The sequence below is a fragment of the Bos grunniens genome, chromosome 4 (assembly GCF_055505025.1).
Source record: "Bos grunniens cultivar Pamir isolate PY7600 chromosome 4, Bosgru_T2T1.0, whole genome shotgun sequence".
Lineage (NCBI taxonomy): Eukaryota > Metazoa > Chordata > Mammalia > Artiodactyla > Bovidae > Bos > Bos grunniens.
This window is the reverse complement of record NC_141168.1, coordinates 14,462,181-14,485,807: the sequence shown is the minus strand read 5'-3', so window position 1 is coordinate 14,485,807 and position 23,627 is coordinate 14,462,181. Positions and strand designations below refer to the sequence as shown.

Here is a 23,627-nt window from a genome sequence, read left to right as displayed (position 1 = left end):
TTACCTCCAGAGGAGAAGAGTGGATTTGAGGATCAACCCTAACTCTGTCAGGCTGGGAAGGCAGTAGATCAGGGGTGTGTATTTGTGTGTCTATGTGTAGAGGGGTTGCAGGTGGGGTTGTGGGGAATATCTATTCTTTTTTTGTTTTAATTGTGTCTTTTAATGAAAGCTCTAACTCATATGTGAAGACAGCTAGTTAAAGCACAGCACAGCAGGCTTGTAAGTTTAAATTCCTGCAGACTTTATTAGAATCACAAGGAGGGCCGCTGCTTAAAAGCTTTTTCCCTTTAAGACCACCTTTGATCTTTAGAGTATACTTTAGACAGACAGGGGAGGGGAAATGTCTAGAGCCCAACAGATTCCTCATTAGCCCAACTTTCTTACCAGCTTATTTCCATTTTACAGCCCTAGAAAGCTTAAAGGTGTTCCATGACACATTCATCATCTCTTGAGGCCTAAGGCCCAGAGCACTCGATAGCAGTTATCACAAAAGGAGCGCTTAAGGAACGTACTTATCAGATTAGGAGTAAGAGTTAGTCTAGTAGTTGCTCTGCCGTGCCTCTCTCAACACGCACTTCTGAGTAGTATTCTCCCATGCACGACAGGAGCAGGATGGGCAAGAATGAAACGCAAGAGTGCTGAATAGGCTAGTCTGTTACATCCCGCAGAAACTTCAAGGAATCACCCCCACCAGCCTACCCAAGATCAACTAAAGAGGCCATCTTCAACTCTAGATTATTTGAACAAACGGTAATTAATGCACCCTTCTCCAAAAGACTTCTTTCTTTAAAGGAATGGATTTTGAAGAGAAAAAAAACACGGGCAGAGAGGTATGGAGTAGAAAATAAATACAAATGTAAGCCGTCTTGCTAATTGCTTTATAACCACAACAAACCAGTACAGAGAATGCCCTGTACAAAACCCAATAAGGGTTCAAAGACGGAGGTGTTCCCTTAGGCAGGGCTGAAGACTTCAGTCTCTGGTATTTGCACTTTAGGCTGCAGTCCTGGTTTTTGGATGGATCACTGGGTGTGTGGCACAGTCCATGCTTTTAACCAGATTTGAATAGGAGATTGGCCACTTGGCCCAGGTAGAAGCAGATGAAGTCTTTGGTTTCATATGTCACATAACTACAGAAGTTCCTCCCCACGATGCAGTGCCAGACGGGGTTGTACTTCTTGTCAGACTCCTTCTTGATGTGGGCCGTGATGTCCTTCTCTGTAGTATACTTCTCCAGTGCCTGAGTAGCACACTCCACTGAGTCCCGTTGCATCTCCTCTGTCATATCAGCATTCTTGATCACAGCCTTTCAGTTACACATGGTCACCAAGGATCAGGGGCTGGCCTTGGTCTCCTGGGGAAGGCGCTGGCTAGGCCCACACCTGCATAGAGAGGCGGTCACTACCAAGGCCACAAAGCACCTAAATTTCTATTCTTGATTTAGACAGAAGGCACAGATCCGTGAGACGGTGGACCATGGGCCACTAGGAGGCACTGTGGGCCCGTGGAGAGCAGGGTGTGCTGGAGGGGTTGAGAGTCACCCTGGAGAGGGCAGCTTAGGGGAATCTTGGCTACATGCCTGCATCAGGAGCAGGTTTGAGTTCCCTGAGTGGTCCAGACACATGGACCCAGCACAGACTCCTCACTGCCCAGGGGAGTGAGGACTTGCCTGGAACCTCAGGATGTGCCCAAGGGGCCATCTCCTGGAGTAGCATGGGGAGTGGAGGGTGAGGGATTAGTGTGGCTGGTGAGGGCTGGGTGATGAGTGTCAGGCAGGGACAGAAAGAGAAGAAAAAGGCATGTTGTGGGCATATGGGGACATGGGGACAGTGCTCACCTCACACCCACCCTTGGCTGAGGGGCTGTGTGGGACAGGGAAGGGCCTAGAGGAGCCCACCATGGATCCTGCCAAGGGGTCCAGTGGATCAGGAAACAGCCTGCAGAGACACAGGGCAGTGACGTCATAGGCAAACGCTCCAATCAGGGAAGCAGGAGGGTCAGCACTGTAGACCACTCACCCCAGGAGTTCCACCTCCTGCCAGCTGTGGTCTTGGGTTCCTGATGCTGCCATGGGCTCCAGGCTCCTCTGCTGTGTGACTCTCTGCCTCCTGGGAGCAGGTGAGTCCTGGACACAGTGTGGGAGCTTCTGAGATGTCTTTGCCTCTGTGAGATAGAAGCCTGGCGATGAGGGCTGCAGCAGGAGGCTTCCCCTGTGCTCTGCCTTCAGCTTCCTTGTCTCTTCCCAACAGGCCTGGTGGATTCTGGAGTCACTCAGACGCCCAAATACCTGATCAAATCAAGAAAGCAGCAAGCGACTCTGAGATGTTCCCCTGTCTCTGGACACCTCTCCGTTTACTGGTACCAACAGGCCCTGGGCCAGGGCCCCCAGTTCCTCGTTCAGTATTACAACCAGAAAGTGAGGGGAGAAGCTCACCTCCTGGATCGATTCTCAGGAAAACAATTCAGTGACTCTCGCTCTGAGCTGAACTTGAGCTCCTTGGAGCTGACAGACTCAGCCATGTATCTCTGTGCCAGCAGCGAAGACACAGCCCTGCATGATCAGATGCCTCTGGTACAAAAACACTCCTACCCCAGCTCAGGAAGTGGTTGCCAGGGTGTCAATTGCCAGCCAGGGAGACCCAGACCCAGGTAGAACTGGTAGACTTTCCCAGACATTCTTTCCTTTGTATGTTTTAATGCGCACAAAGATCATGCAAGATAAAGACTATTTTAACTGTTTATACATCTGATGGGAAGTGACTTGCCCAGGTCTCATATTTCCTAACTGCCAGACAAGGAATCAGAATCAAGGCTGTCCTCAACCCCTGTGTTCCCTGCTCCCCATCTCTTAAAGTTCACTCCACATAGCTGTTACAGCTGATAAGTCCAAATCTGCAGGTTGGACTGGTGAATCTAGAGTTTCAGGGAGAGCTGATGTTTAAATTCAAAGGCCCAAGAACTGATGGTCCTGTTTGAAGGCCATCAGCTGAACAGTTCTCTCTTACCTGGGGGAGGATCAGACTTTTCCTTCTATACATATCTTCACTGGTTGGATGAGGCCCACTAAGACTGTGGAATGGAAGATCATCTGTTTAAAATGTTAATCTAATCTAATGTTAAAATCTAACTATTTATATGTTAACCTCTTCCAAAAACACCCTCACTTAACATCCAGAATAAAGTTTAATTAAATGTCTCTGGCACAGTCAAGGTGACACGTTCAGTTAGCCATCACACCATCTTCCTGAGTTTCATAAGTATTTAATAAGCATGAAGTCCCTGGCACATAACAGGACTCTGCATTTCTTGATTCCCTTTGCTAACCTCTGATAGCCTCTTCTACCATTTCCTAGGTGCAAAGGTAGAGATGGTCATGTTTTGTCTTGAACGCCTTTAATGAGGACATCAGAAGTTCCAGTGAAAGAAATATTATGCCTAATGATTCATTACATGAAATAAAAAAGTGCATGTAACATCTCACCTCAGATATTTTTAAATCACTTTTATTGATATTTGAACTGTAGATTACCAGTAAACAATGTAGGTTTTAGGGTCCCTGAGCCTCCTACAACCTTATAGTCTGGGGGCTTCCCTGACAGCTCAGTTGGGAAAGAATCCACCTGCAATGCAGAAGACCCCGGTTTGATTCCTGGGTTGGGAAGATCCACTGCAGAAGGAACAGGCTATCCACTCCAGTGTTCTTGGGCTTCCCTTGGGGCTCAGCTGGTAAAGAATCCGCCTGCAATGCAGGAGACCAGAGCTGGGAAGATCCCCTGGAGAAGGGAAAGGCTACCCTACCCACTCCAGTATTCTGGCCTGGAGAATTCCACGGACTGCTTAGTCCATGGGATTGCAAGGAGTCGGACACAACTGAGCGACTTTCACTTGCACATTCAAGGGTGTATCTGAGATTCCACATCCATGGATTCAACCAATCTCAGCTGTTCAGTATCTTAGTGCATATTTATTAAAATATCCACCCACAAGTGGACCCACTCCATTCCAACTTGTGTTGTTCAAGGGTCAGGTGTATATTCACACTGTATAATGAAGAGATATATGGTTTGATCAATAAATATGTATATGCTGATGAAACATCTGTCCCTTTAAGACAGAGAGCATTTTATCACCAGATATTCCCTCAGGCCCCGTTCCCGGGACTCTCTCCTTCCCTGACAACCAACAGTGTGATTTCTGTTGCAGTAGATTTGTTTTGTTCATGCATCTTTTTAGTGAAAACTTAATGTCTATACCCATCAGAACAATTTCGTTTTAGCCTGAAGCTAAATATGTAAGACAGTTAAGTGCTCCTGGAAAGTGTTGTAATTACACAGTGCTTGAAGCCACGTGAGATACCATTTCCGTGTGATGGACAATCCTAACTGGGGATTGATGGTTTGATAAAATGACCATCAAAGGTCTTACCAGCTGGTACAGGCTGTTTTTGTAAAATTTATTGACTCAATTTCATATTTTTTTTTCTCGTGAATCCTTTTTCTGAAATCATTTTTTAATGATTTTTTGTTAATATTCTATGGGAAACAACTTAGCAAGGCTTCAGATTCATGCACTGGTCCTGGGCTGGCCTGACCACCAGCAGCAGTTGTATCGGTGAGTGATAATTCCATGTGGGAGAAGGGTTCCTATGACTCGATCCCAAGGATTCAGGCCACAGGCCTTGATCTGGAAATACCCCTTTCTTCTGGCCTAGCCTGGATATGACCCCCTTTACTGTGTGTTTCTGTCTCTTGGACCAGAGAAGTCCTGAGCACATGCATGGAACCAGTCGAGGGCTTGCCAGGCCCAGATTCAAGGCTGGTTGTTGTGGTTATGACGTGAGGGTCCTTCTTTGTTTCTCGCTTTAGTTTCAGTGTCTTTCTGTCCCAGGACCAGGAGTATTTAGTCACCCAGACATTAGACGTGTGGTCATGCTAAAGGGAATCCGGCCATCAGGAGGGCACAGCAGGTCTAAAATCATGTAACCAGGATCTGGCACATACTTTGCAGAGTCCATGGTTCAAAGACTATTGAAAATTTGAAGATCCCAACAGCAGAGCATCGTTCTAAGTACAGGGTCCTTTTGAGTGTGGGGTTTGTGCAACAAGGTACACTCTAGGGCTCGAGGATATCAATTTATTACTGGCAGTCATGCTTCACAAGGAAGTATTCCCATGGGGTGGATGTCTCACATAAAGTCAGAGCACTTTTCATTTATCCTGGCGTCTGTCACTTCGCCCCAAATCCCTCTCATATATATCTTTCTTTGTTCGAAAATGCCATCCGCATTGAGCAACCAGCTTCTGGCCACAAAGAAAGTTCTGTCTTTGGGCTGCGGTGGTTCTACTTGCTGTGTCCCCTCCCTGCGCCCTCAGACTCGGGAAGCACATACTTTGGCGAGCGAGAAGGCACTGTACCTGCATTTGGCAGGTGTCCTGTCTGTTAGTGAACTGAGAAGAAATAGAGCCAAGTGATTTCTCAAATAGTGATGAGTCTGCCCTGCAGTTAAGGAACCAGACACCAAAGAATCACTGTAGGTGAGACGACAGGAGCAGGACTGGGTCAGTTGAGCAAAGCAGAAACAACACTTGAGGGAGTGTTCCGGATGCATGGGGCATAAAGGACAGCAGGAAGCCCGAAGGATTTCCTCTGAGATTCAAAACTACAGAAATATGTAGACAAATAAGCTAATATACAAATTAAGGAATTATCTCTGGAGTAAAATATACATAAAACGTACAAACTACTCTAAGGAAAGGTTACAGCACTTTGTAAGACTTACAGCTGTTTAGACCTTTTCCAAGCAATCTGTCCAAGCCATCTCCCTGTTCTAATCAACTTTGATTTGAGCCTCTAGGGGAAGGGGCGTGGCCGCCATATGACCCGTTGTCTCTGGGGCCTGGCAGGGACAGTGACATCTCAGAAGGACTGACTCCCTGGAGAGCCGCTCTCCCCTCTCATCCACACTCAGACCAGGGGGCCCTCCACCTGCCCCGCCCCCGCCATGAGCCCCTGCTTCCTGGGCTGTGTGGTCTTCTGTCTCCTGCAGGCAGGTGAGTCCTGGGGGCAGGGGCCCCTTCGGGGTGCCAGCACTAAGCCTGTCCTCTGTGACTGCAGCATCAGTCCTCCTTCTCCACAGGGGCGGTCCATGCTGGTGTCACTCAGGACCCCAGATTCCAGGTCGTGAGGAGAGGACAGAGCACGACACTGACATGTACTCAGGATCTGGGTCATAACTATATGTACTGGTACCGACAAGACCTGGGACACGGGCTGAGGCTGATCCATTATTCAGCTGGGCCTCCCACCACAGAGAAAGGAGACGTGCCCAACGGATACAGAGTCTCCAGATCAAGCACAGAGAACTTCCCTCTCACCCTGGAGTCTGCCAACTGCTCCCAGACATCTGTGTACTTCTGTGCCAGCAGTTACTCCACGGTGCTGCATGGCCACCTCCTCTCTGTGCAAAAAGACAGGGGGTCCAAGTGAAAGGTCCTAGCACCGGGAGCCTCAGGGCTTGGATAGCCATGTGCGTGCAGTGTGACCCTAGGTGTGTGGACTAGGCTGACCCAAACTTCACTCAGGGACTCCGAGACATATGTCCACCATCCATCTCTGTCTTTCCCCTGCATCCTCCCTGTGAACCAAGAAGATGCTTCTCCAGCTCTGACTGCTAGTCATCACCTGAGCCTGAGACCTCCAGGAGGGAAGGTTGCTGGTAAATTAGATAAAAACAGATCACCTTGTCTCACTTCAATGCTTCTCTCTGGAAGGCTCTGCCCGACTGGCTCTCACGTGGTCTCCGCTCTTGCCCACCTTTCTTGGGTGGGCAGGACATTCCTCTCCTCACCTCCCTGGCCCCCTCTACCACACCCATGGTGCTCCTCCCTCATCCAGGTCATGTCCCTTCCCAAGTCACACGGAAGCCTTTAAAGTGCCCTCTCCGCATGGTCTGCTTTGAGCAAGTTGTCTGGAGTCATCAAAGAGAAATCAGCTTCAGTTAATTATCAGTTATCCAAATCTCATGTGAGTCCATCTGAAGGAGAGACTGGCTTTCTATGTACATCCTCCCGCCCCCGACTTCCTCAGCATCTCACCTAACTTCGGCCAGCTTGGCACCACGTCCCTCATCAAAATCTTCTCAAAGTCAAAATATATCTTCCGTTGCCGCATTATATCAAGATTTCATAAGTGCAGAAATATATGAGTTCGTATATATAAAACCTCTTTACAAAATGTATCAACTAGAATTTGGAAATGCTTACTTTATACAAGACATCTGGAAATACATGTATCCGATTAATCAGAGGTAGGTATGGAATTCAGGTTTCCAGGCAGACTCACGTGAGATCCTAAGAGTGTTTATTTTATGGTGATTATTTCCATCTTGGCTAAGTACCATCTTTGCAGTGGTTCAGCGATTCTTTCCTTCTTAGCAACAATGTCGGATCATTGAGTCGTCAACTTCCAGAGGCTAAGAGTAGATTTGAAGATGAACCCTATTTCAGCCAGGATGGGAAGGCAGTAGAACACTAGAATGTGAGTGTGTGTGTGTGTGTGTATGTGAGTGTGTATTAAGCTTGTGGGGTTTCTGTACCCTTTAGACAGAGAACGCAAATCCATGAGACTGTGAACCGCTGGCAAGTAGGAGGCACTGTGGGCCCATGTAACCAGGTGAGCTGGAGGGGTTGAGGGTCACCCAGCAGAGGGCAGCTTTAGGGAACCTTAACTACATGCCAGTGTCAGGGAACAGGCTTGAGTTCCCTGAGTGATCCTGGGACACATGGAGTCAGCACAGGCTCCTCGGTGCCAGGGAAGTGGGGACGTGCCTGGAGCTTCGGGATGTACTCAGGGGGACCTGCATGGGAAGTGGAGGGTGAGGGGTCCGGGCGGCTGCTAAGGGCTTGGTGACGAGTGTCAGGAAGGAGCAGAGAGGGGAGAACAAGCCATATTGTGGACATATGGAGACATGGGGAGAGTGCACACTTCAAACCCGCCCTTTGCTGAGGGGCTGTGCAGCACAGGGAAGGGCACAGAGGAGCTGGCCCTGCATATTGGTAAGGGGTCCAGATTGGACAAGGGCAGCCTGCAGAGACACAGGGCAGTGACGTCGTAGGCAAATGCTCCAATCAGGGAAGCAGGAGGGTCAGCACTTTACACCACACACCCAAGGAGCCCCGCCCCAGCCAGCAGCAGTCCTGGGTTCCTGATGCTGCCATGGGCTCCAGGCTCCTCTGCTTTGTGACTCTCTGCCTCCTGGGAGCAGGTGAGTCCTGGACACAGTGTGGGAGCTTCTGAGGTGTCTTTGCCTCCCTGAGACAGAAGCCTGGCGATGAGGGCTGCAGCAGGAGGCTTCCCTGTGCTCTGCCCTCAGCTTCCTTCTGTCTCCTCCCCAACAGGCCTGGTGGATTCTGGGGTCACCCAGACCCCCAAATACCTGATCAAATCAAGAAAGCAGCAAGTGATTCTGAGATGTTCCCCTGAATCTGGACACCGCTCTGTGTACTGGTACCAACAGGTCCTGGGCCAGGGCCCCCAATTCCTCATTCAGTATTTCAACACGCAAGAGAATGAGAAAGGAAACATATCAGATCGATTCTCAGGAAAACAGTTCAGTGACTCTAGCTCTGAGCTGAACTTGACTTCCTTGGAGCTGACGGACTCAGCCGTGTATCTCTGTGCCAGCAGCCAAGACACAGCCCTGCATGATCAGGTGCCTCTGGGACAAAAACTCTCCTGCCCCAGCTCAGGAAGTGGTGGTGAGCGTGTTGGCTGCCAGTGTGCCAAGCCCAGTCTCTGCTAGAGCAATAGATTTTCCCAGACATTCATTTCTTGATATGTTTTAATGCTCACTAAGATCATGCAAGATAAGTATTATTTTAATTGCTTATACATATGAGGGGATGTGAATTGCCCAGATCTCATACTTCATAGCTGTTACAGCTAGGATTGCAGCTCCAGTTTCTTCTCAACACTTGTGGTTCCTTTCCTCATGGAAAGGTCTCCATACAGAAAAAGTTATATATGTGTATTGGGTTATGTGTAAGATGATACATTTTGGGGCTCTATGATATGAATTGTTATTCAGTGAATGGCAGCCACACATCACAAGGAGGTATTCCCGTGAAAAGAATGTCTCAAATAAAAAAGAGTGTTTTTCCCTTATGCTGGTGTGGGCCGCATCTTGCCATTTCGCTCCTAAGTCTGCCTTCCTTTTTGCCAATACGTCATCCTGTGCTGGGCAAACAACTTCTCTCCACCCAGAAAGGTGGGTCATAGGCCTGAGGGCGCTCTGCTTGCTCACTCTCCTGACATGGGAAGCAGGGGCTCCTGTGAACATGAAGGAGCTGTACCTACGTTTGGCTGGTGGACTGTCTGTCAGTGAGTTGATAAGAACAGATTCAAACAATTCCACAAATGTTGATGAACCTGTGATGAGGTTGGGAGCAGAAACCTAGAGAAACATGGTAGGTGGAGGGCCATTCTCAGGACTGCGATCAATTAAAGCAGAAATAGGCCTTAAAGTCCTACTGGGACACATATCATAAAGGAGAGCAGGAAGCTAGAGGGAATTTCCCAAGATGCAGAGCTATAGACAAATTAAAGTAATATACACATTTATGAAAAATTATTTCTGGAATAAAGTATAGATAAAATCTCAAACTGTTTACAGAAAGGTTACAACAACTTGTAAGGCTCAAGTCCATTGATCTGGACGGGTTTTCCTGTTGTGAACTCTTTATTCAGGTTCATTTCTGATTTGAGCCTCAGGGGGGAAGGGGCGTGACCCCTGAGTGACAGATTGGCTCTGGGGCCTGGCAGGGACAGTGACATCTCAGAAGGACTCCCTGGAGAGCCCCTCTCCCCTCTCATCCACACACACTCCAGAGGGCCCTCCTCCTGCCCCGCCCGGCCATAAGCCCCTGCCTCCTGGGCTGTGTGGTCTTCTGGCTCCTGCAGGCAGGTGAGTCCTGGGGGGCAGGGTTCCCTTCGGGGTGCCTGCAGTAAGCCTGTCCACTGTGACTGCAGCATGGCTCCTCCTTCTCCACAAGGGCGGTCCATGCTGGTGGCTCTCAAGACCCCAGATTCCAGGTCGTGAGGAGAGGACAGAGCACGACACTGAGATGTACTCAGGATCTGAGCCACGATTATATGTAATGGTACTGAAAAGACCTGGGACAAGGGCTAAGACTGATCCATTACTCAGATGGCCCTCCCACCACGGAACAAGGACACGTGCCCGAAGGCTACAGCATCTCCAGATCAAGCACAGAGAACTTCCCTCTAATGCTGGAGTCTGCCAACCTCTCCCAGACATCTGTGTACTTCTGCGCCAGCAGTTACTCCACGGCGCTGCACGGCCACCTCCTCTCTGTGCAAAAAGACAGGGGGTCCAAATGAAAGCTTCTAGCACCGGGAGCTTCAGGGCTTGGTTAGCCATGTGCCTGCAGTGTGACCCTAGGTGTGTGGACTAAGTTGACCCAAACCTCACTCAGGCACTCTGAGACATGTGTCCACCATCCATCTGTCTTTTCCCTGCATCCTCCCTGTGAACCAAGAAGATGTTTCTCCAGCTCTGACTGCTAGTCATCACCTGAGCCTGAGACCTCCAGGAGGGAAGGTTGCTGGTAAATTAGATAAAAACAGATCACCTTGTCTCACTTCAATGCTTCTCTCAGGAAGGTTCTCCCCAACTGGCTCTCATGTAGTCTCCGCTCTTGCCGATCTTTCTTGGGTGGGCAGGACATTCCTCTCCTCACCTCCCTGGCCCCCTCTACCACTCCCATGCTGCTCCTCCCTCATCCGGGTCATGTCCCTTCCCAAGTCACACGGAAGCTTTTAAAGTGCCCTCTCCACATGGTCTGCTTTGAGCAAGTTGTCTGGAGTCATCAAAGAGAAATCAGCTTCAGTTAATTATCAATTATCCGAATCTCATGTGAGTCCATCTGAAGGAAAGACTGGCTTTCTATGTACATCCTCCCGCCCCCGACTTCCTCAGCATCTCACATAACCTTGGCCATCTTGGCACCACCTCCCTCATCAAAATCTTCTCAAAGTCAAAATATATCTTCCATTGCCCCATTATATCAAGATTTTATAAATAAGTGAAGAAATATAAAACTTCGTATATATAAAAACTCTTTACAAAATGTATCAACTAGAATTTGGAAATGCTTAATTTATACAAGACATCTGGAAATACATGTATCTGATTAATCAGAGGTAGGTATGGAATTCAGGTTTCCAGGAGATTCACGTGAGATCCTCAGAGTGTTTATTTTATGGCAATTATTTCCATCTTGGCTAAGTACCATCATTGCAGTGGTGCAGCGATTCTTTCCTTCTTAGTAACAATGTCGGATCATTGAGTCTTCAACTTCCAGAGGCTAAGAGTAGATTTGAAGATGAACCCTAATCCAGCCAGGATGGGAAGGCAGTAGAACAGTAGAATGTGAGTGTGTGAGTGTGTGTGTGTGTGTGTTGAGTGTGTATTAAGCTTGTGGGGTTTCTGTACCCTTTAGACAGAGGACCCAAATCCATGAGACTGTGAACCACTCTGGCAAGTAGGAGGCACTGTGGGCCCATGTAACCAGGTGAGCTGGAGGGGTTGAGGGTCACCCAGCAGAGGGCAGCTTTAGGGAACCTTAACTACACGCCTGAGTCAGGGAACAGGCTTGAGTTCCGTGAGTGATCCTGGGACACATGGAACCAGTACAGGCTTCTCAGTGCCAGGGAAGTCGGGACGTGCCTGGAGCTTCCGGATGTACTCAGGGGGGCCTGCATGGGAAGTGGAGGGTAAGGGGTCCGGGCGGCTGCTGAGAGCTTGGTGACCAGTGTCAGGAAGGAGCAGAGAGGGGAGGACAAGCCATATTGTGGACATATGGAGACATGGGGAGAGTGCGCACTTCAAATCCACCCTTTGCTGAGGGGCTGTGCAGCACAGGGAAGGGCACAGAGGAGACAGCCCTGGGTCCTGCCAAGGGGTCAGTGGACAAAGGCAGCCCGCAGAGACGCAGAGCAGTGAGGTCATAGGCAAATGCTCCAATCAGGGAAGCAGGAGGGTCAGTGCTTTACACCACTCACCCCAGGAGACCCTCCCCCAGCTAGGGGTAGTCCTGGGTTCTTGATGCTGCCATGGGCCCCAGGCTCCTCTGCTGTGTGACCCTCTGCCTCCTGGGAGCAGGTGAGTCCTGGATACAGTGTGGGAGTCTGAGATGTCTTTGCCTCCCTGAAATAGAAGCATGGTGACGAGGGCTGCAGCAGGAGGCTTCCCCTGTCCTCTGCCCTCAGCTTCCTTGTCTGAACCCTAACGGGCCTGGTGCACTCTGGAGTCACCCAGACCTCCAAATACTGGATCAAATCAAGAAATCAGCAAGTGATACTGAGATGTTCCCCTGAATCTGGACACCACTCTGTGTACTGGTACCAACAGGCCCTGGGCCAGGGCCCCCAATTACTCGTTCAGTATTACAACAAGGAAATGATACAAAAAGGAAAGATATCAGATTGATTATCAGGAAAGCAGTTCAATGACTCTCGCTCTGAGCTGAACTTGACTTCCTTGGAGCTAACAGACTCAGCCGTGTATCTCTGTGCCAGCAGCCAAGACACAGCCCTGCATGATCAGGGGCCTCTGGGACAAAAACATTTCTGCCCCAGCTCAGGAAGCGGTGGTGAGCATGTCGACTGCCTGCCTTCCTGGCCCAGGCCAGGCAGAGTGGACAGTCTTCCCCAGATATTCATTTCTTGATATGTTTTATTGCTCACAAAGATCATGCAAGGTAGGTATTATTTTAACTGTTTATACATGTGAGTGAACATGAATCGCCCAGATCTCATACTTCGTATTGTTATAGCAAGGACTCTGACTCAAGTCTGTTTTCAACACTTGTGGTCTCTTTTCCCCAATGAAACTGTCTCCCTACAGAACAAATTAGATATGCATGTGGGTTATGTGAAACCAGATAGAATTTGGGGCTCTATGATATGAATTGTTATTCCTGAATGGCAGCCACGGATCACAAGGAGGTATTCCCATGGGTGGAATGTCTCAAATAAAAACAGCATTTTTCATTACCCTGGCGTCTGCACCTCCCTCCATGTCCCTCCTAAGTCTGCATTCCTTTGTGTCAATACACCATCCTGTGCTGGGCAACCAGCTTCTATCCACCCAGAAAGGTGGGTCACAGGCCCGAGGGGGCTCTGCTTATCCCTCCCCTGAGATGGGAGGCCCTGGATCCTGTGAACATGAAGGACTGTACCTGCTTTGGCTGGTGGACTGTCTTGTCAGTGAATTGATAAGAAATAGACCCAACAAGTCCTCAAATGTTGATGAGCTTGCGATGAGGTTGGGAACAGATCCCTGGATAAACATGGTGGGTGGAGGGACGTTCTCAGGTCTGTGGTCAATTAAAGTGGAAACAGGCCTTGAAGTCCTCTTGGGACACATGAGTTGTAAGGGCAGCAGGAAGCCAGAAGGATTCCGCAAGAGTGAAAACTACAGAAATATGCACATATATAAACGTAATACATATATTAATGAAAAATTATGTCTGGACTAGAACATACCAAAAATTTAACCAGTTTTACGAAAAGGTTACATCAACTTGGAAGGCTTACGTCCGTTGAGCTAGATAGGTCTCCCTGTTATGAACTGTTCACGCAGGTTTGATAGCTTATGCTGAAAGGTGTCGGATTCATGATCTCGGAAGAAGACTTACCTTTGGGACCAGGGACCAGTCTTCACCACCCAAGAGCTTTAGTGTAGCCAAGTTTTATTAAAGTATAAAAAGGGACAAGGAAAGCTTCTCTCATAGACATTGGAAGGGGAGGGAGAGCATCCCCACTTGCTAGTCTAGTCAAGGTCTTATATATTTTATCAGCCCCACTCACAACATACATTTTAAATTAACAAGATTAGAACTGACAATAGAAAGGTCTCACCAAACCCACTTCCACAATATACATCTTAAGATAGCAAGATTAATCAGAAGATTCTTGTAAAGGAGAAACAAGCAATGTCCTTGAGCAAGATAGCTTGCTATATTGACTAAGCAAAGCAATGTAGAAAAAATGTTTGTTCTTTTCTCCTTGAGAGTCCCGGACTCCTTTTGCCTTCTCCAGGACTCTGGATTCCTTTCTCTTCCTGGGGGACCCTGGACTTCTTATCAACTTGCCTAGGAATTGACTCTCTGAGGTTCATCTTTGATTTGAGTCTCTAAGGGAAGGGGCGTGGTCCCCAAGTGACAGGTTGGCTCTGGGGCCTGGCAGAGACAGTGACATCTCAGAAGGACTCCCTGGAGAGCCCCTCTCCCCTCTCATCCACACTCAGACCAGAGGGTCTTCCGCTTGCCCTGCCCCCGCCATGAGCCTAGGCCTCCTGGGCTATGTGGTCTTTTGTTTCCTGCAGGCAGGTGAGTCCTGGGGGGCAGGGTCCCCTTCGGGGGTGCCAGCACTAAGCCTATCTGCTGTGACTGCAGTATCGGTCCTCCTTCTCCACAAGGGCTGTCCATGCTGGTGTCTCTCAGACCCCAGATTCCAGGTCGTGAGGAGAGGACCGAGCATGACACTGAAATGTACTCAGGATCTGGGTCATGACTGCATGTACTGGTACCAACAAGACCTGGGACATGAGCTGAGGCTGATCCATTACTCAGCTGGTGTGTCCACTAGCGAGCCAGGAGGTGTGCCCGATGGCTACAGCGTCTCCAGATCAAGCACAGAGAACTTCCCTCTAATGCTGGAGTTTGCCAACCGCTCCCAGACATCTGTGTACTTCTGCGCTAGCAGTTACTCCATGGCAATGCAGGGTCACCTCCCCTCTGTGCAAAAGACAGGAGTCCACGTGCAGGCTCCTAGCACCGGGAGCCTCAGGGCTTTGTTAGCCAGGTGCCTGCAGTCTGACCCTGGGTATGTGGGGGAGACTGGCTCGAACCTCACTGCCCGGCCTTGGGGACCTTGTGGGACCATCCATCTCTGTCTTTCCTCTGCAGCCTCCATGTGAACCAGGAAAATGCTTCCCCAGCTCTGACTCCTAGTCATCACATGAGCCTGAGACCTAGGAGGGAAGGTTGTTGGATAAATTAGATACATCTAGACACTCTTGTCTCACCTCAGGCAGCTCATTTCTGGCTTTCTGGAGGTTCTCCCACAGTCGGGTTCTCACCTGGTCTAGGCTGGCTCTTGTCCACCTTTCCCAGGCGGGCAGGACATTCCTCTCCCCACCTCCCTGCATCAGCTCCCTGGCCCTCTCTACTACAGCCACACTGCTCCTCCTTCATCTGGGTCAGGTCCCTTCCCAAGTCACAGGGAGGCTTTTAAAGTGGCCACTCCATGTGGTCTGTTTTCAGCAAGATGTATGGAGTCATCAAAGAGAAACATCACCTATCATCCCAAAACTCACGTGAGCCCATCTGAAGGAGGACAGATTGCCTTTGTGTGTTCTCGACATGCACCCCCGCCTCCCGACATCCTTAGCAGCTCACCTAACCTAGGCCAGGTTGGGACTACCTGGAACGCTCATCAAAATCTTCTCAAAGTCAAAATATATCCTGCATTGCCCCCATTATATCATGATTTTATAAGTGCAGAAATAATTGAGTTCATATTTCTAAAACTTCTTTATGAAATGTATTATCTAGAATTTGATCATTCTTAATTTAAATACAAAATCTGGAAATATATGCATCTGATTAATCAGAAGTAGTTATGGAATACATGCTTGTAGGCAGATTCACTTGAGATCCTCAGAGTATTTATTTTATGATCATATATTTCCATCTTAGCTAATGACCGTCATTGTCGTGGTGCCGCAGTTATTTCTTTCTTAGTAAGAAGTTCGGATCATACAGTCTTCTGCCTCCAGAGGCTGAGTGGATTTGAAGATCAACCCGTCAGCCAGGCAAGAAAGGCATGAGAACAGGCGTGTGTGTGTGTGTGTGTGTGTGTGTTTGGGGTGCCGGAATTTTTGTACCCGTGCTTTAACAGATAGGACTTCCCTCGTGGCTCAGGTGGTGAAGCATCGGCCTCCAATGAGGGAGACCTGGGTTCGATCCCTGGGTCGGGAAGATCCTCTGGTGAAGGAAATGGCAACTCACTCCAGTACACTTGCCTGGAGAATCCCATGGACAGCGGAGCCAGGGAGGTTACAGTCCATGCGGTTGCAAAGAGTAGGACAAGACTGAGTGACTAAGCTTTCTTTCTTTCTTTTAAACAAATGCTGCAAATCCATGAGACCCTTGACTTTGGCCACTTGGAGGCACTGTTCCATGATAAGCAGTGTGTGCTGGGAGGGTGTGAGTCACCCTGGGGAGGGCAGCTTAAGAGACCCTTGTCTATATCATGCCTGCATCTGGGAGCAGGTCTGAGTTCCCTGAGTGGTCTGGGGACACATGGAGCCAGCACAGACTCCTCACTGCCCAGGGAACTGGGGACGTGCCTGAAACCTCAAGATGAACATAGGGGGTTGTATCCTGCCTCAGCATGGGAGTAGAGGTGAAGGGGTTGGGGTGGCTGGTGAGGGCCTGGTGGCTGGTGATGAGATTCAGGCAGGGTCAGGCAGAAGAGAACAAGGCATGTTGTGTGCGTATGGGACCAGGAGACGAGTCACCTCACACCCAGGCTTGCTGAGGGGCTGTCAGGGCAGGGAAGGGCACAGAGGAGCCAGCCCTGCGTATTGGTAAGGGGTCCAGTGGACAAGGGCAGCCTGATAGACACAGCAGTGACGTCATAGGCAAATGCTCCAATCAGGGAAGCAGGAGGGTCAGCACTCTACACCACTCACCCCAGGAGCCCCGCCCCCAGCCAGCAGCAGTGCCAATCCGTCATCCTGTGCTGGGCAACCAGCTTCTCTCCACCCAGAAAGGAGGGTCACAGGCCTGAGGCCTCTCCCGACATGGGAAGCAGGGGCTCCTGTGAACGTGAAGGAGCTGTACGTGCCTTTGGCAGGTGGACTGTCTGTCAGTGAGTTGATAAGAACATATCCAAACAATTCCTCAAATGTTGATGAGCCTTCAATGAGGTTGGGAGCAGAAACTTAGAGAAACATGGTAGGTGGAGGGCCAGTCTCAGGGCTGTGATCAATTAAAGCAGAAATGGGCCTTGAAGTTCTATTGGGACACATATCATAAAGGAGAGCAGGAAACTAGAGGGAATTTCCAAAGATGCAGAGCTATAGAAATATGTAGATAAATTAAAGTAATATACACATTTATGAAGATTAACTTCGGAATAAAGTATAGATAAAATTGCACACTGTTTACAGAAAGGTTACAACAACTTGTGAGGCTGATGCCCATTAAGCCGGATGGGTCTCCATGTTGTGAACTCTTCACTCAGGTTCATTTCTGATTTGAGCCTCTGGTGGAAGGCGCGTGGCCCCTGAGTGACAGGTGGCTCTGGGGTCTGACAGGGACAGTGACATCTCAGAAGGACTCCCTGGAGAGCCCCTCTCCCCTCTCATCCACACTCAGACCAGAGGGCCCGCCACCTGCCGCTCCCCCGCCATAAGCCCCTGCCTCCTGGGCTGTGTGGTCTTCTGTCTCCTGCAGGCAGGTGAGTCCTGGGGGGCATGGTCCCCTTCAGAGTGCCAGCACTAAGCCTGTCCACTGTGACTGCAACATCGATCTTCCTTCTCCACAGGGGTGGTCCATGCTGGTGTCACTCAGGACCCCAGATTCCAGGTCGTGAGGAGAGGACAGAGCGGGACACTGAAATGTACTCAGGATCTGGGTCATGACCGCATGTACTGGTACCGACAAGACCTGGGACACGAGCTGAGGCTGATCCATTACTCAGCTGGTGTGCACACTAGCGATCCAGGAGACATGCCGGACGGGTACAGCGTCTCTAGATCAAACACAGAGAAATTTCCTCTCACGCTGGAGTCTGCCAACTGCTCCCAGACAGTTGTGTACTCTGTGCCAGCAGTTACTCCACAGCGCTGCAGGGTCACCTGCTCTCTGTTGAAAAAGACAAGGGGCCCACATGCAGGATCCTAGCACTGGTAACCTAATGCCCTGGGGACCATGTGCCAGCACTGTAACCCTGGATGTGTGACCTGGACAGGCCTGGATCTGATCCCAGGGACTCGCAGACACATGTCCACCATCAGTCTCTGTCTTTGCTTTGCATCCTCCCTGGATGCAGTTCAGACTGCATCCAGTTCTGACTAGTTCTGACTCTTCCTCATCAGCTTAAGACCTCCAGAAGGGAAGAATATTAGTAAATCAGATATATCTAGACCCTCTTGTCTCTCCCAGAACCTCACTGCTGTCTCTCTGGAAGTTTCTCCTGCAGCCTAGCTTTCAAGTGCTCCCTGCTCTTGCCCACCAGAGGGGCGGGTCGTTCCTCCTTTACTGCCTTGGCCTCAGCTCCCCTGCCCTCTCTGTCCAGACACACTTCTCTCCCCTCATCTGGGTCAGTTCCTTCCCATGACACAGGGATCTTTGTAACCAAGCGTAAGCGGTCGTGTTTGAGCAAGTTCTTGGGGTCATCAAAGAGAAAACAACCTCAGTTCATTGGAAACCATCCAAAATCCTTTGGGAGTCCATTCGCAGGAGGAGAGACAGGCGGGCTGTGTGTGTTCTCCTTCCTGCCCCTCTTTCTTAGCATCTCAATTAACCTGGACCAGGTTTCCACCATTTACTTCAGAGAAATATTCTCAAAGTCAAAATATTTCCTCCACGGTATCTTATTATATCAAGATTTACAGGTTCATAGGAAATAAATAGGTTAATACACATTTAAATAGGAAATCTGAAAAGATATGCCTCTGATTAATCAGAAGTAGTTATGAAGACATGTTTGCAGGCAGATTCACTTGAGATCCTCTGAGCGTTTATTTTATGACATATATTTCCATTTTAGCTAACTACCATCATTGTAGTGGTGAAGCAACGATTTCCTTGTTAGGAAAACGGTCAGATCATACAGTCTTCTACCTCCAGAGGCTAAGAGTGGATTTGAAGATCAACCCTAATCAGCCAGGCTAGGAAGGCAGTAGAACAGATATGTGTGTGTGTATTCAGGGTGTGGGACATTTGAAACCTTGCTTCAAACAGAGGCTGCAAATCCATGAGACCATGGACCTTCGGCCACTAGGAGGCACTGTGTTTCCATGGTAAGCAGGGTGCCCTGGGAGGGGTTGAGAGTCACCCTGGAAAAGGAAGCTTAAGGGAACCTTGGCTACATGCCTGCACCTGGGAGCAGATTTGCATTCCTTGAGTGGTCCTGGGACACATGGAGCCAGCACAGACTCCTCTCTGCTCAGGGAAGAGGGGTCGTCCCTGGAGCCTCAGGATGTGCCCAGGGGGCCATCTGTGAAGCAGCATGGGAAGGGGAGGGTGAGAAGTTGGGGTATCTGGTGAGGGCTGGGTGTCAGGCAGGGTCAGACAGAGCAGAACAAGAGTGTGTGGGCACATGGGACCAGGGGACGAAGCTCCCCTCACACCTATCCTTCCTGGCGGCTGTCAGGACAGGGAATGGCATAGAGGAGCCAGCCCTGGGTCCTGCCAAGGGGTCCTGGGGATAAGGGCAGCCTGCAGAGACACGGAGCAGTGACGTCATAGGCAAATGCTCCAATCAGGGAACAGGAGGGTCAGCACTTTACATCACTCACCCCAGGAGCCCTGCCTCCAGCCAGCAAGCAGTCCTGGGTCCTGATGCTGCCATGGGCTCTAGGCTCCTCTGCTGTGTGACTCTCTGCCTCCTGGGAGCAGGTGAGTCCTGGACACAGTGTGGGAGCTTCTGAGATGTCTTTGCCTCCCTGAGATAGAAGCCTGGCGATGAGGGCTGCAGCAGGAGGTTCCCCTGTGCTCTGCCCTCAGCTTCCTTCTGTCTCCTTCCCAACAGGTCTGGTGGATTCTGGGGTCACCCAGACCCCCAAATACCTGATCAAATCAAGAAAGCAGCAAGTGATACTGAGATGTTCCCCTGAGTCTGGACACCTCTATGTATCCTGGTACCAACAGGCCCTGGGCCAGGGCCCCCAGTTCCTTATTCAGTATTATAATGGGAAAGAGAATGAGAAAGGAAACATGCCAGATCGATTCTCAGGTGAACAGTTCAGTGACTCTAGCTCTCAGATGAACCTGAGCTCCTTGGAGCTGACAGACTCAGCCATGTATCTCTGTGCCAGCAGTGAAGACACAGCCCTGCATGATCAGGTGCCTCTGGGACAAAAACACTCCTGCCCTAGCTCAGGACGTGGTTGTGAGGGTGACTGCCTCCCTTCCAGGCCTGGATAGATCTGATAGACTCTCCCAGAAATTCTTCCTCTGCTGTGTTTTAATGCTCCCAAAGATCATGCTAGGTAAGTATTATTTTACCTGTTTATACATCTGAGGGGAACTGACTTGTCCACATCTTATATGTCATTGCTTTCTCAGCAAGGAATTTGATTCAAGCCTGTCCTCATCACTTTTGGTCTTCGCCCCCATAAAACTGTCCCCCACATAGAATAAATAATACACAGAAACACACACACACACATACTCACATACAAGTTTTAAAGCAATTGGCTCACATAGTTGTGAAGGCTGGTAAGTCCAAAAGCTGCAAGTAGGTCTGGTGCTACTGGAGACTGAGGGGAGCTGATGTTTAAGTTCAAAAGCAGAAGGACTAACGGTCCAGTGTGAAGGCCATCCGCTGACAATTATCTCTTACTTGGGGGAGTGTTTTCGTCTATTCATCTCTTCACCTGGTTCCATGAAGGCCACTGACATTATGGAGGGTCATCTGCTTTATGAATTAAAATGTTAATCTAATCTATTATTAAAACATACATATTCACATGTTGAAAGTGAAGTTGCTCAGTCGTGTCTGACTTTTTGCGACTCCATGGACTGTAGCCCACGAGGCTCCTCCATCCATGGAATTTTCTAGGTAAGAATATTGGAGTGGGTTGCCATTTCCTTCTCCAGGGCATCTTCCCAACCCAGCGATTGAACCCTGGTCTCCCACATTGTGGGCAGACGCTTTACCGTTTGAGCCAAAAAATATCCCTCTTTGGAGCACCCAAAAAATAAAGCTAAATATCCAAGACAGAGTCAAGTTGACATGTTATATTAGTCAGAACACCATCTTCCAGGGTTGCACAAGAATTTAATAAGCATGATCTCCCTGGCAGGTAACAGGAGTTTGGATTTCTTGACTCCCTTTGCTAATCTCTGATAGCCTCCTCTAGTGCTTCCTAGGTGCAAAAGTAGATATGGACACATTTTGACTTCAAACCCTATACTTGAAGACTTCAGATGTCATAGGAAAGAAAGTAATTATGCTTGCCGGTTCCATACATGAGATATACAGGGCATGTAACTTACCCTCAGGCGTTTTTACATTAACTTTATTTCCATATGAATTATAGTTAACACTTGATAATGTGAAGTTTGGGGGCCCTGAACCAGCCTTAACCCTGCTGTAAAATTTGTTTAAAATTCAGTCAACCCTGTTTGTGATTTCACATCCACAGATTCAACCAGCCACAGTTGTGTGGTACTGTGAAAAGTGAAAGTGAAAGTCACTCAATCGTGTCTGACTCTTTGCAACCCCATGGACTATACAGTTCATGAAATATAAATTCTCTCCAGGCCAGAGTACTGGAGTGGGTAGTCTTTCCCTTCTCCAGCAGATCTTCCCAACCCAGGGATCCAACTCAGGTCTCTCACACTGCAGGCAGATTCTTTACCAGATGAACAACAAAGTCTGTTGTTAGTATCTATTAAAAACTCCACACAAAACTGGATGCATGAAATTCAAAATCGTGTGGTCCAAGGGGTCCGCTGTATATACAGTAACATTACACACGGTACAGTGAACAGATGAATGGTTTTAATCAATCCACGTGTGTGTGCCCACGGAACGTTCACCTATAAAGGCTGAGAACATTTCATCACCAAAAATCCTTTGAGGCCCCATTCCCAGGCCTGTGTCCTTCCCTGACAACCAGCAGTATGATTTCTGTTGCCGTCATTTTTTTTTTTGAAGTCCTCTTTAGCCCAGAGCTAAATATTTAAGCGATTGCTCCTGGAAAGTATTATGGTTTAAGAAGTTCTTGAAAGCATGTGAGCACCATATCCATGTCAGGGACTATCCTATCTGGAGATGGATGGTTTAGAAAATGACCATCCACAGGTCTTTTCTGCTGGTACAAGGTTTTTTTTTTTAATGCACTTTCATAAATTTCTTTTCTCGTGCACACATTATCTGAAATGATTTTATGATGCTATTTTGAGAGGAAGTCCTCTTCTCCTAGGAAATTCCTTTGAGGTCCCATGTCATATGCACACAGCAAGGCCTCCTGCTCACACACTGGTGCTGGGACTGAGCAGACAACCAGCAGCAGCAATTTGGTGAGAGATCATTTCATGTCAGGAGAAGGCTTGCCTTTGATTTGACCCCAGCGTTCAAGTCACAGGAGTTGAACTGAAAAGTCCCCCTTTCTGTAGTGCCCTGGCCTGGTCACTAGTCTCCTGCGCTGTGGGTCTCACTGTCTCTTGGACCAGAGACATTCTGAGCACAGGTATGGATCCCGTGGACTTGCCAGGCCCCGATTCAAGGCTTTTTTTGGCTACAACATCGAGCTCATTCATTGCTTCTGACTTTGGTTTCTGCGTTTTTGTCTCTGAGGCCCAGGGAATGGTTAGTCACCCAGACCCTAGACGTGCAATCAGGTTCCATGGAAACCAGCTCATCAGGAGGTCACCACAGTCACCCACTCATGACCAGTGCATGATATTCAGGTTCAGAAATGATTGAGAATTTGAAAATCACAGCAGCAGAGCATGGCAGCTAGTGCAGGGTCCTCGTAAATGTGAGGTTTGTGCATGTGATACAGTCTGGAGCTCTAGGATATCGGTTACTGAATGGCTGCCCCGCTTCACAAGGAAGTACCCCCATGCAATGGATGTCTCAGGTAAAATCGGAGCATTTTTCCTTTACCGTGGGGTCAGCCATCTCTCCCGACATCCCTCCCACGTCTGCACTCCTTTGTGCCCACATGTCATCCGTGGTGCTGGGCAACCAGCTTCTCTCCTCAAAGCAAGCTGGGTCACAGGCCTGAGGCGGTTCGGCTTGCTGCTCCCCCACCCCTCAGACACGACGAGAAGCATGTGCTCAGGTGGACATGAAGGCGCTGAGCCTGCATGTGACAGGCACCCTGTCAGTCGGTGAATTAATAAGAAAGGGAGCCCAAGGATTCCTCAAGTGTCGATGCGCCTGCCCTAAGGTTAGGGAACCAGATTCTGGAATCTAGTGCTGCACTTATTTCCTTCTTAGTAGAAATGTCTGATCATACAGTCTTTTACCTCCATAGGCTAAGACTAGACTTAAAGATCAGCCCTAATTCATCCAGGCTGGGAAGGCAGCACAGATGAGGGGTGCGTGTATGTGTGTGTCTGTGTGAGTAGGGGTTGAAAGTGTGGAGTGCGGGAAATTTGTATTCTTGTTTTAGATGGAAGACACAGATCCATGAAACCATTGGCCTCTAGGAGGCACTGTGGGCCCATGGTAAGCAGGGTGTGATGGAGGGGGTTGAGAGTCACCCTGGAGAGGGCAGCTTAGGGGAACCTTGGCTACATGCCTGCATCAGAAAGTAGGTTTCAGCTCCCTGAGTGGTCCAGACACATGGACCC

The 23,627-nt window shown here is 49.1% G+C and overlaps 1 pseudogene; it reads right to left on the bottom strand.

Annotated features, from left to right (window-relative positions):
• Positions 1 to 1,010: 1,010 nt before the first annotated feature.
• On the bottom strand, positions 1,011 to 1,334 carry LOC147373640 (dynein light chain 1, cytoplasmic pseudogene; annotated as a pseudogene).
• Positions 1,335 to 23,627: the final 22,293 nt, after the last annotated feature.